Source organism: Hyperolius riggenbachi, chromosome 1 (genome assembly GCF_040937935.1).
Source record: "Hyperolius riggenbachi isolate aHypRig1 chromosome 1, aHypRig1.pri, whole genome shotgun sequence".
NCBI classification, from domain to species: Eukaryota; Metazoa; Chordata; class Amphibia; order Anura; family Hyperoliidae; genus Hyperolius; species Hyperolius riggenbachi.
The window spans coordinates 446072542-446094302 of NC_090646.1; positions in this window are offsets into that span (position 1 = coordinate 446072542).

Sequence of the window (21761 nt, forward strand, 5' to 3'; positions counted from 1 at the left end):
GTTTTGCTTTAAAGGACAACTGTAGCGAGGCTGCCATTGTTCTTTTTTTTTTTTTCCTTTTGTGCAATTCTAGTTGCCTGACTGTCCTGCTGATCTTCTGTCTCTAATACTTTTAGCCATAGATCCGGAAAACCATGCAGCAGATCAGGTGTTTCCGACATTAATGTCGGAACTGACAAGGTTAGCTGCATGCTTGTTTCTGGTGGTATTCAGACACTACTGCATCCAAATAGATCAGCAGGGCTGCCAGGCAACTGGTATTGCTTAAATATGGCAGCCTCTATATACCTCTCACTACAGTTGTCCTTTATGGACCAGACCTTTTTTTAGTTTTTGTACTGCTGTGACCATGGTAATTACCTTACAATAATCACAGGATCAGGAGCCAAAATCAAATAGGTTCCTGACCAGTGCACGGAATTTAGTTGTCAATGGACTGTATAGCGGTAACAGAAGTGTGATCTTGGCCGAGCGTGTGGAGCCGTGTTTTTGAAACGTATGTCCTGGCAGAGATAAGAAGCTGCAAACAGGATGTAAATGTCAATAGCATGCATCCTGGAACAGGTTAATAGTCAACGATCCAAGGAGTCCAATTTTTGTTAAAACATTTGAAATTTCATTAGTGGTTAAATTTCTTCCATGTGGTATTTTATTTATTAGAGCTCTGATAGGAGGTGAAGAACTTTTCTATGTTTTAGCTGGTAATTAGGGAGCTGCCCTCAATATAAATGATATAGGTTTATTTTCCCATTAAGGTAGACCAATTTGAATAACAAGTATGGGGTATATGTTAAGGGCACAGGACCATAGCAAATATGCACAATAGGTAAATGGCATATTTCTGTGCCACATGTCTTGTTTTTCACTCATCACTGACTCTGTATTCTGTGTTGCACTGGCTGGCTGTGGCTAGGAGTAAAGGGATGCTGGGGGCATGGCTGCAGTCATGCACAGAAAGTATGTCACTTTGCCTTCAGTAATTAGCCGAGAGAACTCATATGCTAACAGAATAATGGATGATGAGTTCTTACTCATAGAAAAAATATACGGTACATTTAATTAATGAAAAGTGTGAGTGGAAATCATTTAAAGCTTGCTTACATATTAACATCTGCTCTCAGTTTTATGTTTAATTATAGGCCCATATCAGACAACTATGAACCCCTCCTTCCCCCCACCCCCTTCCCCAGTCTGCCTTTCTCCCTTCTATACATCTAACCCTTAACCCTGCTTTTACACTAACCTTCCTGACTACTGCTCCTCACAGTGCCTAAAATGACATCATTATGAGCTTAAAATAAAGAATTCTAAATTGCAGCAGTCCTTTCCTGTTTAGTGTACCCGATGTCTCTTGGCCAACTGAGAGCAGTCAGACTCAGCATCAGTGCATCTCCTGCTTTTAACTTTTTCTCATCTCTATACAAATAAATATAGCCGTGATTAAAGTGTGTATGTTTATATAGAGCTCTTTCACGTCACTTCTATGCATCTAGTATCCGGCTTATGTCTGCATCTAACGTAAGCCACTCTGTCCCTAGGGAAGAAGCAGCAATACTTCCAGCAAGTATGTGATCTCTGGAGGAAACATAATCTACAAGTACCTAGCATTAGATGAAATGATAATTATAACTTTGCCAAGGGCTTCCCTGCACACCTTTACCCCAAAGAATATTCATGTGTCAGGAGATAAGCAGAAAAGCAGATTATTTGGCTGACAGCCTTAAAGAGGACTATTGGTGAAAAACAGAGAGCCTGCAATGTAAGGTTCTCTATTACTGCTGCACGGATTGGCGAGTAGTAGATTTAATCACTGATGTCAGAAATTCCACCCCCTCCCCGGCAAAGCCAGCATTTTTTTTTCAAAAATCTTCAAAAGCTATGGCCACCCCCATCTGTGTCACCTCAGCCCGCCCCCAGCTCATGAGCTGCAGCCTAATCAGTGGCTGCTGAGCTGGCGTGGCCGTCGAACGTGGCAGCGAAGGTAGGGGTGGCCACAGAGCTTTGGAAAACTTTTGAAAAATTGGCACACCTGTCTTGTAAATGGGGGGGGGGGGGAGATTCTGACATTAATGAATTATGGGCAAGCAGACAAGTGAGTAACCCTACCCCTGGCAGATCTGTGCAACAGTAATAGGGAGCCTTACATTACAGGCTGTTGCTAGGGCTTATTTTTACACCAATGGTCACCTATATCTTATCTTTAACCCTTTCAGGACCAAGGATGTTAGAGTTATGTCTTCTGTGTGGCTGCCTGCTGATGACAGGACGTAACTCTAACGTCCTTGAAGTCCCGCCGTGATCGTGCACCCCCAAGAGGAGAAATTAAGCTGTCATATGGCAGCCGACATCTCCCCTCACTGATCAGGAGCCATGGCGATTGGCTCCTGATCACGTGATTACTATGATCGCCGCTGATCGTAGTAATCACTGAAGCGGTGGCTGAGGAGGACCCACTCACCTTCCTGGCGCTCCCCCGGCGATCGTCACGCCACCTCCGCTCTGCCCGGCATCAATCCTTGCTCTGCGGCTAAGTTCTGGGTCAAGCAGGGACCCGGAACTTAGCGGCAGTGTGAGGCTGCATGTCCGGGAGAGAGGAGGCGGGGAGAGCTGCTCATCGCAGGACCCAAGGAGGTGAGTAATTAAGGCTGCCTGCACTGGGGAGACCTATTTATATGGGGGACACCGTTGCCTGACTATCCATACTGGCAGTACCTATGCCTGGCTATCTAAACTGGAGGGACCTGAGCCAGGCATACAGCTCTGGTCCCGAAGGGGGGGGGGTTTAAATGGCCGGTCCCCAAGGGGTTAAAAACGTAATGCAATGCCTAGCATAAGTTGCTGGTCACTGTGTACACAAAGGGGATGTGTTAAGCTTGGTATACAATACACCAGGGCTGTGGAGTCGGGGGAATTTTGGGCACCGGAGTCGGAGTTGGAGTCGTTGATTTCATAAACTGAGGAGTCGGAGTTGGGAGGCGAAGTCGGATGATTTTTGTACAAAATTCACAGCTCTGCTAAGTATTAGACTAAGGAGTTAGAGTCGAGGAGTCGGAGCCATTTTGGGTACCCGGAGTTGGAGTCGTGGTTTCATAAACTGAGGAGTCGGAACATTTTTTTACCGACTCCACAGCACTGCAATACACCATATAATTTTCCACTCAATTGCTATTCGAGTAAGTGATAAGATCAATATTCATATCTGACCTTGATCAGATATGGAAGAAGGTAGCATACAATTATCTTAAACTGCTATCAGATTTCTGATCATTTTTTCAATTGGATATCGATCAAAAATGAATAAAAAGGACATACACATGGAACAATAGCCAGTATTTTGATCAATATTTTCCAGCATGTCCAAGCTGCATTTAATCGATTTTGAGCTTGGGTTCGGTCACTAGCAATCAGTAGGCTATATATATTTTTTGCCCGATCTGATCATTTTCTTGATCAGAAATAGCATAGCATGTACCCACCTTTAAAGCTTGGAAAAGCACATTTATGCTCACTCCATGGCATGCAGTGTATGCATATCCTACAGTTCAGCAGTACAGAGTTTCTGTTTATGTAATTCTTTAACCACTTGAGGACTACAGTCTTTCTAACCCTTAAGGACCAGGCACTTTTTTTCCACTCAGACCACTGCAGCTTTCACGGTTTATTGCTCGCTCATACAACCTACCACCTAAATGAATTTTGGCTCCTTTTCTTGTCACTAATAAAGCTTTCTTTTGGTGCTATTTGATTGCTCCTGCGATTTTTACTTTTTATTATATTCATCAAAAAAGGCATGAATTTTGGCAAAAAAATGATTTTTTTAACTTTCTGTGCTGACAATTTTCAAATAAAGTAAAATTTCTGTATACATGCAGCGCGAAAAATGTGGACAAACATGTTTTTGATAAAAAAAAACCCATTCAGTGTATATTTATTGGTTTGGGTAAAAGTTATAGCGTTTACAAACTATGGTGCAAAAAGTGAATTTTCCCATTTTCAAGCATCTCTGACTTTTCTGACCCCCTGTCATGTTTCATGAGGGGCTAGAATTCCAGGATAGTATAAATACCCCCCAAATGACCCCATTTTGGAAAGAAGACATCCCAAAGTATTCACTGAGAGGCATAGTGAGTTCATAGAAGATATTATTTTTTGTCACAAGTAAGCGGAAAATGACACTTTGTGACAAAAAAAAGAAAAAAAAAAAGAATCCATTTCTTCTAACTTGCGACAAAAAAAAATGAAATCTGCCACGGACTCACCACGCCCCTCTCTGAATACCTTGAAGTGTCTACTTTCCAAAATGGGGTCATTTGTGGGGTGTGTTTACTGTCCTCGCATTTTGGGGGGTGCTAATTTGTAAGCACCCCTGTAAAGCCTAAAAGTGCTCATTGGACTTTGGGCCCCTTAGCGCAGTTAGGCTGCAAAAAAGTGCCACACATGTGGTATTGCCGTACTCAAGAGAAGTAGTAGAATGTGTTTTGGGGTGTATTTTTACACATACTCATGCTGGGTGGGAGAAATATCTCTGTAAATGACAATTTTTTCATTTTTTTTACACACAATTGTCCATTTACAGAGTTATTTCTCCCACCCAGCATGGGTATGTGTAAAAATACACCCCAAAACACATTGTACTACTTCTCCCGAGTACGGCGATACCACATGTGTGGCACTTTTTTGCACCCTAACTGCGCTAAAGGGCCCAAAGTCCAATGAGTACCTTTAGGATTTCACAAGTCATTTTGCGGAATTTGATTTCCAGACTACTCCTCACGGTTTAGGGCCCCTAAAATGCCAGGGCAGTATAGGAACCCCACAAATGACCCCATTTTAGAAAGAAGACACCCCAAGGTATTCCGTTAGGAGTATGGTGAGTTCATAGAAGATTTTATTTTTTGTCAAAAGTTAGCGGAAAATTGATTTTTATTGTTTTTTTCACAAAGTGTCATTTTCCACTAACTTGTGACAAAAAATAAAATCTTCTATGAACTCACCATACTCCTAACGGAATACCTTGAGGTGTCTTCTTTCTAAAATGGGGTCATTTGTGGGGTTCCTATACTGCCCTGGCATTTTAGGGGCCCTAAACCGTGAGGAGTAGTCTGGAAATCAAATTCCGCAAAATGACCTGTGAAATCCTAAAGGTACTCATTGGACTTTGGGCCCTTTAGCGCAGTTAGGGTGCAAAAAAGTGCCACACATGTGGTATCGCCGTACTCGGGAGAAGTAGTACAATGTGTTTTGGGGTGTATTTTTACACATACCCATGCTGGGTGGGAGAAATAACTCTGTAAATGGACAATTGTGTGTAAAAAAATCAAAAGATTGTCATTTACAGAGGTATTTCTCCCACCCAGCATGGGTATGTGTAAAAACTCGCCATACACCTAACGGAATACCTTTGGGTGTCTTATTTCTAGAATGGGGTCATTTGTGGGGTTACTATACTGCCCTGGCATTTTAGGGGCCCTAAACCGTGAGGAGTAGTCTTGAAACCAAATGTCGCAAAATGACCTGTGAAATCCTAAAGGTACTCATTGGACTTTGGGCCCCTTAGCGTACTTAGGGTGTAAAAAAGTGCCACACATGTGGTACCGCCGTACTCAGGAGAAGTAGTATAATGTGTTTTGGGGTGTATTTTTACACATACCCATGCTAAGTGGGAGAAATATCTCTGTAAATGACAATTGTTTGATTTGTTTTACACACAATTGACCATTTACATAGAAATTTCTCCCACCCAGCATGGGTATGTGTAAAAATACACCCCAAAACACATTATACTACTTTTCCTGAGTACGGCGGTACCACATGTGTGACACTTTTTTGCAGCCTAGGTGCGCTAAGGGGCCCAACGTCCTATTCACGGGTCATTTTGAGGCATTTGTTTTCTAGACTACTCCTCGCGGTTTAGGGCCCCTAAAATGCCAGGGCAGTATAGGAACCCCACAAGTGACCCCATTTTAGAAAGAAGACACCCCAAGGTATTCCGTTAGGTGTATGGCGAGTTCATAGAAGATTTTATTTTTTGTCACAAGTTAGTGAAAAATGACACTTTGTGAAAAAAACCCAATAAAAATCAATTTCCGCTAACTTTTGACAAAAAATAAAATCTTCTATGAACTCGTCATACACCTAACAGAATACCTTGGGGTGTCTTTTTTTCTAAAATGGGGTCACTTGTGGGGTTCCTATACCGCCCTAGCATTTTACGGGCCCAAAACCGTGAGTAGTCTGGAAACCAAATGTCTCAAAATGACTGTTCAGGGGTATAAGCATCTGCAAATTTTGATGACAGGTGGTCTATGAGGGGGCGAATTTTGTGGAACCGGTCATAAGCAGGGTGGCCTTTTAGATGACAGGTTGTATTGGGCCTGATCTGATGGATAGGAGTGCTAGGGGGGTGACAGGAGGTGATTGATGGGTGTCTCAGGGGGTGGTTAGAGGGGAAAATAGATGCAATCAATGCACTTAGGAGGTGATCGGAAGGGGGTCTGAGGGGGATCTGAGGGTTTGGCCGAGTGATCAGGAGCCCACACGGGGCAAATTAGGGCCTGATCTGATGGGTAGGTGTGCTAGGGGGTGACAGGAGGTGATTGATGGGTGTCTCAAGGTGTGATTAGAGGGGGGAATAGATGCAAGCAATGCACTGGCGAGGTGATCAGGGCTGGGGTCTGAGGGCATTCTGAGGGTGTGGGCGGGTGATTGAGTGCCCTAGGGGCAGATAGGGGTCTAATCTGATAGGTAGCAGTGACAGGGGGTGATTGATGGGTAATTAGTGGGTGTTTAGGGTAGAGAACAGATGTGAACACTGCACTTGGGAGGTGATCGGACGTCGGATCTGCGGGCGATCTATTGGTGTGGGTGGGTGATCAGTTTGCCCGCAAGGGGCAGGTTAGGGGCTGATTGATGGGTGGCAGTGACAGGGGGTGATTGATGGGTGGCAGTGACAGGGGGTGATTGATGGGTGATTGACAGGTGATTGACAGGTGATCAGTGGGTTATTACAGGGAAGGACAGATGTAAATAATGCCCTGGCGAATTGATAAGGGGGGGTCTGAGGGCAATCTGAGCGTGTAGGCGGGTGATTGGGTGCCCGCAAGGGGCAGATTAGGGTCTGATCTGATGGGTAACAGTGACAGGTGGTGATAGGGGGTGATTGATGGGTGATTGATGGGTAATTAGTGAGTGTTTAGAGGAGAGAATAGATGGAAACACTGCGCTTGGGTGGTGATCTGATGTCGGATCTGCGGGCGATCTATTGGTGTGGGTGGGTGATCAGTTTGCCCGCAAGGGGCAGGTTAGGGGCTGATTGTTGGGTGGCAGTGACAGGGGGTGATTGATGGGTGATAGGTGATTGGCAGGTGATTGACAGGTGATCAGTGGGTTATTACATGGAAGGACAGATGTAATTAATGCACTGGTGAATTGATAAGGGGGGGGGTCTGAGGGCAATCTGAGCGTGTGGGCGGGTGATTGGGTGCCCGCAAGGGGCAGCTTAGGGTCTGATCTGATAGGTAACAGTGACAGGTGGTGATAGGGGGTGATTGATGGGTGATTGATGGGTAATTAGTGGGTGTTTAGAGAAGATAACAGATGTAAACAATACATTTGGGAGGTAATCTGACGGCGGGTTTGCGGGCGATCTAATGGTGTGGGTGGGAGATCAGATTGCCCGCAAGGGGCAGGTTAGGGGCTGATTGATGGGTGGCAGTGACAGGGGGTGATTGATGGGTGATAGGTGATTGGCAGGTGATTGACAGGTGATCAGTGGGTTATTACAGGGAAGAACAGATGTAATTAATGCACTGGCGAATTGATAAGGGGGGTCAGAGGGCAATCTGAGCGTGTTGGCGGGTGATTGGGTGCCCGCAAGGGGCAGATTAGGGTCTGATCTGATAGGTAAAAGTGACAGGTGGTGATAGGGGGTGATTGATGGGTAATTAGTGGGTGTTTAGAGGAGAGAATAGATGTAAACAATGGATTTGGGAGGTGATCTGATGTCGGATCTGCGGGCGATCTATTGGTGTGGGTGGGTGATCAGATTGCCCGCAAGGGGCAGGTTAGGGGCTGATTGTTGGGTGGCAGTGACAGGGGGTGATTGATGGGTGATTGACAGGTTATCAGGGAAGATAGATGCATACAGTACACAGGGGGGGGGGGGGGTCTGGGGAGAATCTGAGGGGTGGGGGGGTGATCAGGAGGGGGCAGGGGGCAGGGGGGATATAAAAAAAAAAATAGCGTTGACAGATAGTGACAGGGAGTGATTGATGGGTTATTAGGGGGGTGATTGGGTGCAAACAGGGGTCTGGGGGGTGGGCAGGGGGGGGTCTGAGGGGTGCTGTGGGCGATCAGTGGGCGGGGGGGGGGCAGATCAGTGTGTTTGGGTGCAGACTAGGGTGGCTGCAGCCTGCCCTGGTGGTCCCTCGGACACTGGGACCACCAGGGCAGGAGGCAGCCTGTATAATACACTTTGTATACATTACAAAGTGTATTATACACTTTGTATGCGGCGATCGCGGGGTTAACATCCCGCCGGCGCTTCCGTATGGCCGGCGGGATGTTACGGCGGGTGGGCGGAGGCAGTTGCCGGGGGAAGCGCGCGTCATCAATGACGCGATCGCTCCGACGGCATGCCTAAAGGACGCGCCGCCTGAAGGCGTATTGCGGTCCTTTAGGCGTCCACTTTGCCGCCGCCCATGGGCTGTGGGCGGTCGGCAAGTGGTTAAAGTACACCTGAATCCTTTTTCTGATCACTTCTGTACAAAATTGATCAGAAAAACAATTGGAAATCAGATCTGACCTGTAGGAAATTATTGATTTGACCCAAAATCTGAGGGGAAACTGCATGGAGTGTACCAGGCATTACACACCTGAAACAAGTACATGACTAATCCAGTCAGACTTCAGTCAATGCAGCTTATCTGCATGCTTGTTCACGGTCTATGGCTAAACTTACTGGGGCCTATTTCCACTATTACCGAATCCGGGCTGAATCTGCAGCGTTTTATTGCTGGCAAGAGAAGCGGGGAAACACTGCCTATCTATTGCATGGGCTGCCAACCAGACCACACTTCAGTGCAAATCTGGATGGCATGCTGCAGATTTCCAAAAACAGGTTTTTATGGATTACCGTGTTAGTGCGCGGTAATCCCTGTCTGGCATCCGGCCAAATAGGAAGTGACGCTTACTTCCTGTTTGGCAATAGATGATGTGCGCGGAAGCAAATTTCTAAAATACACTTCAACGCATGTGCGACGTAGATGACTGCAGCAGGTTTTTAAATTGAACACGCGTTACCATAGACTTACATGACTTCCAGGTCGCCGCAGGACACCGCAGCGCAGTAACATAGGTATTGAAGCACCTTAGATAGGGCATTTATGGCACAGCGTACCGCAATATGGGGAGAATGAACTCCCCCACAGAATAAAATTAGGCTGCTGTGGGATGTGGTAAATTTACCGCACCGCCTCAGAGTGAAAGGGCCCTATAGCTGTCAATTCCACGCTGTAGTGGCTATGCAGCAGAATGTATGCCGAATTACAAACGGCTGCATCTACCTCTGGAAATAAGCCCTTAGAGACAGAGAATATGCAGGACAGACAATTTGCATTGTTTAAAAGGAGATACATTTGTCAACCGCCATATTCCTCTCACATGTGTGCTTTAAAGTACAGATAACGTAACACAGAATTTGTTTTTGGATGGCAAATCTACTAAAAATAATTACATTATGAACGATAATGGAATCTCGGGCTGGTTTCTTAAACAGGACTTATGCTGGGAATACACGGTTCATTTTTTGAGGCGATTAGATGGTTCAATAGATACTTTCCGACATGTCCGATCTCCCTTTCGCCGCTCGATTTCTGATAGAAGTGGATGAAAAAAGATAAGAAAAACGAGTGGAAGATAAGAGAATCGACTGCAGAATCGAGCGTCAAAACCGATAGAGAGGAGAATCGAGCACCAGAAACAAACCGTGTATTCCCAGCATTACATTTCTGTGTTCCAGTTCTGTTTGATTGTTTACCTGAACACATCATATTTTGAAAAGTAGGACAGCATTTCATCATGTCCAGTCATCAAAATAACTGCTGCCAGTGCTGGCTGACTAATTAGTTCTGCTAGTGATGCTGAGGGCAGACTCCAGGGCTTTACAGATATCTGTGCATGCACCCAAATTAAGGCTCACTTTTCATTTAATGTATCTGAGTTGTCATTTATATTCTGTACATGCAGAAAGAAGCATAGCAAATGATAGCAGTTTAAGAGTAAAAAACGAATCTGATAAGACAAAAATGATACACATTTTGTATCACAATCACACACATTTTGCTGGCTACATTATATTTAATAGCAATATATCACTTCCTATAACAATTGATACAGACTAACCAGCAAGCTCATGGTGACCCAGAACTCATTGGAGTGTGTAAGGGACTACAATGGTCCTAAAAGCCCCCTTACTAAGATGTTAAGAAAAACAAAAGTTTGCTTTCTTAAGACAGAAAGAATTTGCGATAATTCAGGTTGGAGTAAGCTTGAGATGTCTCCCAAGGCATCACTGCTGAATATATGCAAATTAACCATTATTACCCTTAGAAGCTAAACACACCTCCAGAACCGCTGGAATGCAATGATGTGTCAGCTTGTTAATTTGTACAGAGCCATAATAATAATCCAACATGCATACAGACTGTTTCGGATTGTTTGAGTATAACAATTGACTGTATTGGGTTTTTTTTCAGGACAAACTAAAATCTTTTAGTCCAGTTTTCACCCATCATAGTTTTTCAAAATAAAAACTATATTGTAGGTTTTTCTACAATATAGTTTTTATTTTGAAAAACTATGATATGGGTCAGGGCCGGATTTACCATAAGGCACTGTAGGCACGTGCCTACAGGCGCCTTATATTACAGAGGCGGCTCCCCTCTTCGCATTTCCCCTCTCTCTGTGCAGTCAGGAAAAGCAAAGCGTCTCTGCCTGGTATCGGAGGCGGAGTGCTGCACGCATCTCTCTCTCTCCCAATGTCAGTGTTCTGCCGATCAGGTTTCCGGCTCCCCCTTCCCTCCTGCAACAGTGCCGTTCTGCCCAGTGTTAGCTGCGCAGCCAGTGTCCCTAGCGGGCGCCGTATTTTCGTGCAGGGCACTTGCATAGCTTCATGGGGCATGCGGGGGGCGTGGCACAGCACATGACTTTGTTGATTTTTCCACTGACCGCTCCAGCCCTTCACTGATTGTTCCCGGCCAGGCTCTTCCTTAGCTGCTCTTTGTGACCCGCCCCTCTTGTCACATTTGCTGAGAGCGGCATGAGCAGCCAAGCACGTGCTGCTTGAGGAGGGAGCCATCCAGCTGGGACAGTCACAGGGAACTTCGATTCCAAAGATGGACGTAGCAGACAGCGTCTGCACTGCTGGAATGTGGTGACAGGCTGCATAGCTGAACGATCCTCCCCCTCTCCCCTCCGTGTGCAGGCTGAGCTGAGATGTGATCATCATCATCACAGGATTCACGGGTGAGAAGGGAGACACAGTGTAGGAGTCCCTTAGCACTGTGTAAGTCAGTGGGAGGGCAATGTAGCAGAGTCATAATATGCATATGGACATTTTGGAATATGTCAGGTAGCTCAACTGGCCAGTGTACTTTATCTTCTGCTCATCTCCATGCCCTGCTCCTCTCCATACCCCCCCCCCTCTCTTTCTCTCCCCCCCCCCCCCCCCCCTGTCTCCCTCCCTCTCTCCTGTCTTCCTCTCATGTATCTTTGTTTCTCTCTCTCTCCCTCTCTTTCCCTCTCTCTCTTTTCTCCTTGTCTCCCTCTCTCTCTTTTCTCCCTATCTCCTCTCTCTCATGCCTCAGTGTGTCTCTCCCCCCCCCCCTCTCATGTATCCCTCTCTCTCCTGTCTCCCTCTCTCTCGACTCCTTGTCTCTCTCTCATGTCTCTCTCTCCACCCCCTCTCTATCCACCTCCTTTCTCCCTGTCTCTCTATCCACCCCATCTCTCTCCTGTCTCTCTCTGTCTCTCCTGTTACTCTCCTCTCTCTGTCTCTCCTGTTACTCTCCTCTCTCTCTGTCTCTCCTGTTACTCTCCTCTCTCTGTCTCTCCTGTTACTCTCCTCTCTCTGTCTCTCCTGTTACTCTCCTCTCTCTCTCTCTCTCTGTCTGTCCTGTCTCCCCCCCTCTCTCTCTCCTGTCTCTCTCTCCTCGGTCTCCCTCTCTCACATGTCTCCCTTTCTCACATGACTCCCTCTCATGTCTCTCTTACTCCTCTCTCTCTCTCACTCCTGTCTCTTTCTCTCTCCTGTCTCTCTCTCTCCTGTCTCCCTCTCTCTCCTGTCTCCCTCTCCCTCCTGTCTCCCTCTCTCTCCTGTCTCCCTCTCTCTCCTGTCTCCCTCTCTCTCTCCTGTCTCCCTCTCTCTCCTGTCTCCCTCTCTCTCCTGTCTCCCTCTCCCTCCTGTCTCCCTCTCTCTCCTGCCTCTCTCTCTCATGTCTCTCTCTCTCACTCCTCTCTCTCCTGTCTCCCCCTCTCTCCTGTCTCCCTCTCTCTCCTGTCTCCCTCCTGTCTCCCTCTCTCATGTCTCCCTCTCTCATGTCTCCCTCTCTCATGTCTCCCTCTCTCATTTCTCTCTCTCTCATTTCTCTCTCTCTCACTCCTCTCTCTCTCTCTCTCCTGTCTTCCTCTCCCTCCTGTCTCTTTCTCTCTCCGGTCTTTCTCTCTCCTGTCTCTTTTTCTCTCCTGTCTCTTTCTCTCTCCTGTCTCTTTCTCTCTCCTGTCTCCCTCCCTCTCATGTCTCTCTCGCTCTCTCTCACTCCTCTTTCTCTCATGTCTCCCTCTCTCATGTCTCCCTCTCTCATGTCTCCCTCTCTCATGTCTCCCTCTCTCATGTCTCTCTCTTTCTCACTCCTCTCTCTCCTGTCTCCCTCCTGTCTCTTTCTCTCTCCTGTCTCCCTCTCCCTCCTGTCTCCCTCACTCTCCTGTCTCCCTCTCTCCTGTCTCTCTCTCTCAGTCCTCTCTCTCTCTCTCTCTCATGTCTCCCTCTCTCCTCTCCTGTCCCCCCCCCCCCCTCTTTTTTTTTTTGTACACCCTCATCTTTGACCTTCTGTCTAATCTTATACTCTGTCTGCATATTCTCTCTCTGGCTACTCTCTCGCTTTGTCTACTTCTGACTAGCCTCACTCTTTTTGTGCCAACCTTCTCTCTCTGTCCATACTTACGACCTCCCTCCTCTCAATGCCCTCTTGCCTACTGTGTATCCCCTACCTCTCAGAGGGTCAGCTCAGTTGCATAGGATCATACTTCAGGGGAGCACTACAAGGGGAAGCATTATTACCTTTTGCAATATAAGAAGACAGCTATATCTGGGGGAACTATAAAGGTAGAACTATAACTGAGGATTTTACAGCGGAGCTAGCTACAGGGGTACTATTATTATTACTGTAATTATTATGTATTTATATAGCACTGACATCTTCTGCAGCACTGTACAGAGTACATAGTCATGTCACTGACTGTCCTAAGTGTAACTCACACTCTAATCCCTACTATAGTTATAGTCTAATGTCCTACCATATTTTTATGTACTTATATAGCACTGACATCTTCTGCAGCATTGTACAGAGTACATAGTCATGTCACTGACTGTCCTCAGAGGAGCTCACAGTCTAATCCTACCATAGCCATAGTCTAATGACCTATCATATTATTATTATGTATTTATATAGCACTGACATCTTCTGCAGCACTGCACAGAGTACATAGTCATGTCTCTGACTGTCCTAAGTGGAGCGCACAATGTAATCCTACCATAGTCATAGTCTAATGTCCTACCATATTATTATTATGTATTTATATAGCACTGACATCTTCTGCAGCACTTTTGAGAGTACAAAGTCATATCACGGGCAGATAAGAAGTAGAATTCAGCGACAGGTAGATTCTATTGATAGGAAAGTACCAGTAAGTGTAATTCAGTTCATAGCTTTATAAATTAATAAAAAAAAATGAATAAAACAATAAGTTAACTAAGGAACACCAGTGGTCAGTGCTATATAAATGCATAATAATATGGTAGGATTGATACCAATAATACAAAAATTTCCTTATGATTTGTACAGGGCCAGGATTACCTTGCAATGTTTTATTTCAAGAAAAGGGGTGTGGCTTGTGCTGAGGGGTGGAGTTAAGGGCGCCAGAACTTCTGTGCCTATAGGCTCCTGAGCTGTAAATCCGGCCCTGATATGGGTGAAAACTGGACTAAAAGATTTTATGTTTTTTATTTTATGTATGTTTTTATACATATTGTTTGGCTATGTATACTATTTATAAAACTTAAAATGATGTTGCTGGCACAATGTATGGTGCTGATATTTGATTTTGAACTAATTATAAAAATGGGGAACATGGGGGGGGGTTAATTGGTTATTGTTATTATAAAGGAGTTGTGGTCTCAAAAGTGGGCATGGCCAAACAGTATTTTTATTGTAATAGTTTCCATTGCATCCCTAATATTATGGTGCCCCAACTATATCTTCCTTTTAGATGCCCCATTATAGAGGTTGTCCATTCAAATATCCCCTATACCTATAGTGTCCTCCTTATAGAGCCTTTACATGTACATGTGCTGTACCCAAATGTAGTGGTCCCTCACTGTAGCATCTGTGCCCCCCTATAGTAGCCAATGTGCTTCATAAAGTAACACTCATTACTGTTCCCTGGTAGTCTAGTCGTCTCCTCCTCACACATAGTTTTCTTTGGTGGTACCTCCTTTTTCCTTATGGTTTTTATGGTGGTCAGATGGTCCCCCTTTCACCTTACATAATTTTCTCTGGTGGTCTAGTGGTCCCCTGTCTTCCTTATAGATTTCCCTGATAGTCTAGTGTTGTCACTTGCTCCTTATATAGACTTCCTTAGTGATGTAGTGGTCTTCCCCCAACTTATATGTAGAAATCTGAAGTCCAAATATCCTGACCCTTGGACACAGCCATCAATCAATACATTTAGAGAACATGACTGTTCACCAAAAATTGCATTCAAGCTTTGCCCAATCAGATTCCATCAGGGGGAAGTCTGCAACATGCCATGAAGCCTGTGCTCTCTTTTCTATCTGCAAATATTTGTATTAACAAAATATTATAATATCCAGAAATTAGTCTGGTGCCATCTTTTGGAACAGCATTTTTTCAGCTGAAGTATTGTCCAAACTAACATTATTTAGGCCCATCTGACACTGCACAGCATGCCGTGGATGAAAATATCGGAAAAAGGAGTGCCAAGACAGTTGGAATTCTGCCTGTAGCTGCACAAAGCTTTTAATGGGCTCTTCTGAAAATATTTGAGGCACATAGTTAACACTTTGTCATGTCCAGAACTCCATATCCTGCAAACTCACACATTCTGCAACAATTGCCGTTGTACCACAATAGGTCTGGCAGTAATCAGACGTGGGTGTGGTTAGGGAAATGGAACTCAGCTTTCCAAAGAAATGTGACTAACCATAGTCACCACAGTTACTTCATGATTTAACAAAAGGACAATTAGTCTTTCAGATAGGGCCATGTATGTTTACATAGTTACATAGTTATTTTGGTTGAAAAAAGACATACGTCCATCGAGTTCAACCAGTATAAAGTACAACACCAGCCTGCTCCCTCACATATCCCTGTTGATCCAGAGGAAGGCGAAAAAACCCTTACAAGGCATGGTCCAATTAGCCCCTAAAGGGAAAAATTCCTTCCCGACTCCAGATGGCAATCAGATAAAATCCCTGGATCAACATCATTAGGCATTACCTAGTAATTGTAGCCATGGATGTCTTTCAACGCAAGGAAAGCATCTAAGCCCCCTTTAAATGCAGGTATAGAGTTTGCCATAACGACTTCCTGTGGCAATGCATTCCACATCTTAATCACTCTTACTGTAAAGAACCCTTTCCTAAATAAATGGTTAAAACGTTTTTCCTCCATGCGCAGATCATGTCCTCTAGTCCTTTGAGAAGGCCTAGGGACAAAAAGCTCATCCGCCAAGGTATTATATTGCCCTCTGATGTATTTATACATGTTAATTAGATCCCCTCTAAGGTGTCTTTTCTCTAGACTAAATAACCCCAGTTTATCTAACCTTTCTCGATAAGTGAGACCTTCCATCCCACGCATCAATTTTGTTGTTCGTCTCTGCACCTGCTCTAAAACTGCAATATCTTTTTTGTAATGTGGTGCCCAGAACTGAATTCCATATTCCAGATGTGGCCTTACTAGAGAGTTAAACAGGGGCAATATTATGCTAGCATCTCGAGTTTTTATTTCCCTTTTAATGCATCCCAAAATTTTGTTAGCTTTAGCTGCAGCTGCTTGGCATTGAGTACGATTATTTAACTTGTTGTCAATGAGTACTCCTAAGTCCTTCTCCAAGTTTGATGTCCCCAACTGTATCCCATTTATTTTGTATGGTGCTAGACCATTAGTACGTCCAAAATGCATGACCTTACATTTGTCAACATTGAATTTCATCTGCCATGTATGTGCCCATATAGCCATCCTATCCAGATCCTGTTGCAATATGACACTATCTTCCTGAGAGTTGATGATTCTGCACAATTTTGTATCATCTGCAAAAATAGCAACATTGCTCACTACTGCATCTACTAGGTCATTAATAAATAAATTGAAGAGCACTGGACCCAGAACAGACCCTTGTGGGACCCCACTGCTAACAGTCTCCCATTTTGAGTACGATCCATTGACCACAACTCTTTGTTTTCTGTCCATTAGCCAGTTCCCTATCCATGAACACAGACTCTTCCCCAGTCCTTGCATCCTCAACTTTTGCACCAGACTTTTGTGGGGAACAGTGTCGAAGGCCTTTGCAAAGTCCAAGTATATCACATCTACAGCATTCCCAATATCCATATTAGCATTCACTACCTCATAAAAGCTGAGCATGTTAGTCAAACAGGACCTGTCTTTAGTAAACCCATGTTGATGCTGAGAAATAAGATTATTTTCTACTATGAAGTCATGTATAGTATCTCTTAGTAACCCCTCAAATAGTTTGCATACAACTGATGTTAAACTTACAGGTCTATAATTTCCCGGATCAGATTTTTTGCCCTTCTTAAATAATGGGAAAACGTGGGCTGTACGCCAATCCACTGGGACTCTGCCAGTTGCAAGAGGGTCACAAAAGATAAGATAAAGGGGTTTATCTATAACTGAACTTAATTCCCTTAGGACCCGAGAATGCATGCCATCCGGGCCAGGTGCCTTGTCTATTTTTAATTTATTTAGTCTTGCCTTCACTTCTTCCTGCGTTAAATATTTAATATTACAGTTAGAAGATTGAGACTCTTCTGCCTCTGTAGTTTGCAACAGTGCTGTTTCTTTTGTGAAGACAGAAGCAAAGAAAGCATTTAATAACTCTGCCTTACCTTGGTCATCCACCATTGAGTTCCCATCCTCATCCTTTAGGAGTCCTATACAGTCAACCTTTCTTTTTTTAGAGTTAATGTACTTGTAAAACTTTTTTGGGTTAGATTTGATATCCTTAGCGATTTGTTTTTCAGCTTCAATCTTTGCCTGCCTAATTTCTTTTTTTACAATTTTTATTGCACTCCTTATAATTGCTTAGTGCAGCCTCGGTCCCCTCCTGTTTTAAGACCTTATAGGCATTCTTTTTCCTCTTCATTTTATCTTTAACCTTTCTATTCATCCATAGAGGCCTTTTTTTATTCCTAGACATTTTGTTTCCATATGGGATATACATACTACAGTATTGATTGAGTATAAGTTTAAAAGCTTGCCATTTCCCTTCAGTGTCTTCCCCTTGTAGTACATTATCCCAGTTCACCAAACTTAGTGCCTGCCTAATTTGAGTGAACTTTGCTTTTCTAAAATTCATAGTTAAAATAGTTTTATTTCCTTAAAGAGACACTGAAGCGAAAAAAAAATTATGATATTATGATTTGTATGTGTAGTACAGCTAAGAAATAAAGCATTAAGATCAGATACATCAGTCTAATTGTTTCAAGTACAGGAAGAGTTAAGAAACTCCAGTTGTTATCTCTATGCAAACAAGCCATTAACTCTCCAACTTAGTCTTAGTGGAGAGGGCTGTTATCTGACTTTTATTATCTCAACTGTAGGTGAACTGTTTACTTTTTCTCTGCTAGAGGAGAGGTCATTACTTCACAGACTGCTCTGAAAGACTCATTTTGAATGCTGAGTGTTGTGTAATCTGCACATATTATAGAATGATGCAATGTTAGAAAAAACACTATATACCTGAAAATAAAAGTATGAGAATATTTTCTTTGCTGCTAATCTTCTAGTAATTATTCATAGTACACAACCAATTCACTATATCATATTTTTTTTCGCTTCAGTGTCTCTTTAATAAATAAAATCATCAATTTAAAACTGCATTGTGTGTTCACCTTGGGTTTTCTCTGTTTAATATTTAAACGTGTTTAATGATCTGAAACATTAAAAGAGACTCTGAAGTCTCTTTTTTTTACCTTATTTTGTTTAACAATCCTCTTCAGCTTTAATGCCCGAGTTAAATCGCCGCATCCCCGTGGCAGAGGAGTGATTTATTACTTAGAAAACGACCTGCAAAGTTCTACGACTTTGCAGGTCACAGATCATGCTGCCCTGGCTCACAGGGCTTTTCTTCCTGGAGAGGCTGAGCTTTGAGCTGTAGCTCTGCCTCTCTGCAATCAATCTCCACAGATCTCCGCCTCCTCCACGCCCTCTCAGGGAAAGAAGATTGAGAGGGGCGGGGAGAGGCGGCGATCCGCAGAGATTGACTGCGGAGGAGGCAGAGCTACAGTGTAAAGCCCAGCCTCTTCGAGGAAGTGAAGCCCTGCGAGCCTGGGAGCTTTGCAGGGCTTTATCTCAAGTAATAATTCACCCCTCTGCTGCGGGGATGTGGCCATTTAACTCTGGCATTAAAGCTGAAGAAGATTGTTAAACAAAAGAAGATAAAAAAGAGACTTCAGAGTCTCTTTAAAGGATACCCGACCAGAGGCAAAGCTATTTAAGCTAAGCACAGAAGTATGATCTTGCTAGGTTCATAAATTTCTGTGTGTCGTCCGTTTCTCTCCTCATTTCCCCTCTTTCTTACTCTTGCTCTTTGTGATAGGGTATTGCAGTGGCAGCTACAAATACACAGTGCATCTCAGTCCACACCTACAAGGCTGCCCTAAAAGCCATCTCTATCTACATATGACAATCTGTTAGCAGCCACAGCAGCTTTCTAAGAAGGGGCGTGGCTAACCAACAAAACCTGGATTTTGTGGCACGGAAAGGCCATTTTTAAAACATTTACACTGTATATTCCTGCGTATAAAACTACTTTTTAACTCTTGAAAACCTTCTGAAAAGTTGGGGGTCATCTTATACGCCGGGTGATACACCCTATCCTGTTACCGCCTCTCAGATCTCCCTGCTGAGGGAGCGCAATCTATTCTTCCATACCGCTCTGATAAACAGGTAGTCAAGGAGAGCTGACCAGTCTACTTAAGGAGAGTTGACCAATGCAACAAGTCAAGTGACTATATACTGTTATATACTGGGTACCACATACAGTACAGCACCAGTATCTGTTAATACATAGCACCAGTATATGATTTTTTAATTTTAATTTGGTGTGCGTTGAAAGAGGGGTAGTCTTATACGGCAAGTATATCCCAAACTCTATATTTTAACTGGAAAAGTTGGGGGGTCGTCTTATGCGCCCAGTCATCTTATGCGCCGGAATATACGGTATTCATGCTACTCTGTTATGTCTTCTGCTGCCCTTGCTGACAACATGCATTTTATTTTTAAACTTCAAGTACGCTTACAGTGCTGCCCATAATTATTCATACCCCTGGCAAATTTTGATTTAAAAAGTTACTTTTATTCAACCAGCAAGTAATTTTTTGACAGGAAATGACATAGGTGTCTCCCAAAAGATAATAAGATGATGGTACAAGAGGCATTATTGTGGGGAAAAAACATTTCTCCTCTTTTATTTACATTTGAGCAAAAAGTGGCCAGTCCAAAATTATTCATACGCTTCTGAATAATCAATAGAAAAGCCTTTATTGGCTATCACAGCAATCAAACGCTTCCTATAATTGCAGACTGGCTTTTTTCATGTCTCCACAGGTATTTTTGCCCATTCATCTTTAGCAATGAGCTCCAAATCTTTTAGGTTGGAAGGTCTTCTTGCCATCACCCTGATTTTTAGCTCTATCCACAGATTCTCTATTGGATTCAAGTCAGGACTCTGGCGGGGCCACTCCAACACTTTAGTGTTGTTGTATGCAGTGCTCAAGGCCACGTTTCTCTGCAGAATTCCTGATGTTGTCGTTGAGAATCCTCATGTATTGCTCTTTTTTTATGGTGCCATTTACTGTGATTAGGTTTCCTGGTCCATTGGCTGAAAAACACCCCCAAAGCATTAGGTTCCCACCACCATGTTTGACAGTGAGGATGGTGTTCTTTGGGTTGAAGGCTTCTCATTTTTTATGCCAAATGAATAAAACATCATTGCTACCAAACAATTACATTTTTGTTTCATTTGACCATAACACAGAAGACCAGAAGTATTCTTCTTTGTCCAGATGAGTGAGTGTCAAGTGAAGTGAGCTTTTGTGTGCCTTATCTGGAGAAGTGACGTCCTTCTTGGTCTGCATCCGTGGAACCCAGCAGTGTGCAGTGTCCGTTGGATTGTCTGCCTCGAGACATTGCCACCAGCAGAGCCTAGATTCACTAGGATGGCCTTGGTGGTCATCCTTGGATGCTTTATCACCTCTCTCACTATGCTCCTGGCCAGCACATGTGTGACTTTTGGCTTCCGACCAAGTCCTCTGAGATTTTCCACAGTGTGGAACATCTTGTATTTTAATAATACTTTGCACTGTAGCCACTGGAACTTGAAAACATTTAGAAATGGCCTTGCAGCCCTCCCTTTCCTGAGTTGTGAGCAGCCACAATGCGCAGCTGCAGGTCCTCACTGACCTCCATTGTCTTAGCCATGATTGTCCACAAACCAACTGCAGAAAGCTGCTGCTTTTCACCTGTTGAGTTGATTAAAACAGCTGTTCCCAATTAATTAGGGTAATTAGGGTGCTTTAGAATAGCTTGGACTATTTGGAATGGTATAGAACTTTGGATTTTACCACAGACTGTGAAAGTTTGTGAAGGGAATGAATAATTTTGGACTGGACTCTTTTTGCTCAAATGTAAATAAAAGCTGAGAAATGTTTTTTTCCACAATGATGCCTCTTGTACATCGTCTTATTATCTTTTGTGAGACACCCATGTTATTTTCCATCAAAAAATGACTTGCTGATTGAATAAATGTAACTTTAAGTCAAAATTTGCCAGGGGTATGAATAATTATGGCCAGCACTGTAGGCACACACGATTTTATAAGGCACACACTGTAGGCACACACGATATGTAAGATTCAACATAAACATCAAGTCAAAGGAAAATCTTGCAAAACTATGGCCTTTTCTATCAACATTATGATCTAAAAATTGATCTTCTTTGCCCTTAATCTTTGCTGGAAAGAGTGGGTGGCAAGAGTGGTGACAGGAGTGGTATACAAGCAACATTTGCATGGCTTTGTACTGAATTATGTAGTGGTAAGCTAGTGGCTGAGTTGCAGCTTTAGTGTTGCAAACTAATATCTACTTGTGCAAAGTGGTAAACCAGGTAAAGGATTCATATCTAGAAGACATTAAGCATATGGTGGTTCTGGCTTTCCAA